Raw genomic sequence first — 1013 nt, 5'->3', positions numbered from 1 at the left:
TTTTTAAATAGCGTGCACTTGCCAGCCTGCCGGGTCCCACCCCCCAGCCAGGCTGCAGAGGCGGCTGCCAGCAGGGAAAGACGATGGCTTTTGGGGTGGGTTTGTTCTTTAGCATCCGAACACGGGATGCCAGGGGTTCAGAGGGAAGGGCTGGGGCGCCTAAGGCTCCCCCTCTGCCACCCAGTCCCCCTTGGGGACGTCACCCCCATGCAGGCGATGTGCAGCTCCCGGCCCAGCCCTCCCTCCCCAGGCTGGAAGCGGGGAAGGAGTGAAGTCACCCTGGCTGCAAGAAAGGGGAAGCTCAAAGGGGAAGCTGAAAGGGACGGCGCATGTCCCTTGTCCCCTCTCTGGGTAGGGAGTGCCACTGAGATGAATGAGCGCCTGGCTTGCATTGCGCCAGGACCCCCAGCAGGACGAGCCCCCTTTGTCCGGGGACCAGCACCATCCCTGCCTCCAGGTGCCAATCCTGGCGGATGCCCCTGAGCCAAGCCCGTCCCTGTATCCTCTCCCACCCCTCTCGGGGGTCCCTCTGCCGCTGCCCTCAGCCACAGAGCTGCCCTTGTGGGGGGCCCCAAGCAGGCAGCAGCAGGACTGTGCCAGCACGGCCACAGAGGGGGAAGAGAGATTAACACAGGAGGGGGGGGGGGAAAAAAAAAAAAAAAAGAAAAAAAATGGAGACCATGCTAAAATTAACTGGGAAAAACAGAGCCTGTCATGCCAGCTGAGACACAGCGGCAGGGAGCAAACGCCTTCTGCCCATGCCCTTGTCACCAGCACAAATGCAGCCTAGGTGATGGGCACACACCCCCTGGACATCACCATGGGCACTGCTTGGGGCACAGAGCCCCCTGAGGTTGGGGCCATACTGAGGCTGGGGCCATACTGAGGCTATACAGACCCTATATTTACTGCTATGACCACCCCGCTCAGCCGTTTCCATGCTGTTCATGCCGGGGGAGCCACTTTGCTCAGCCCCACTGTGAGCACGGGGCAGAGCGGGGGCTCCCCGGTGC

General features: G+C 61.9%; 1 protein-coding gene across 1 annotated transcript in view; it reads left to right on the top strand.

Moving 5' to 3' along the window:
* Nucleotides 1–1013, top strand: part of SEMA3F (semaphorin 3F) — an 89765-nt gene that overhangs the window by 42898 nt on the left and 45854 nt on the right. The window lies entirely within an intron of this gene.

Source organism: Egretta garzetta, unplaced genomic scaffold (genome assembly GCF_000687185.1).
Source record: "Egretta garzetta isolate BGI_Z169 unplaced genomic scaffold, ASM68718v1 scaffold215, whole genome shotgun sequence".
Lineage (NCBI taxonomy): Eukaryota > Metazoa > Chordata > Aves > Pelecaniformes > Ardeidae > Egretta > Egretta garzetta.
Note: the sequence above shows the minus strand (reverse complement) of the source record. Positions and strands in the feature narration are given on the sequence as shown.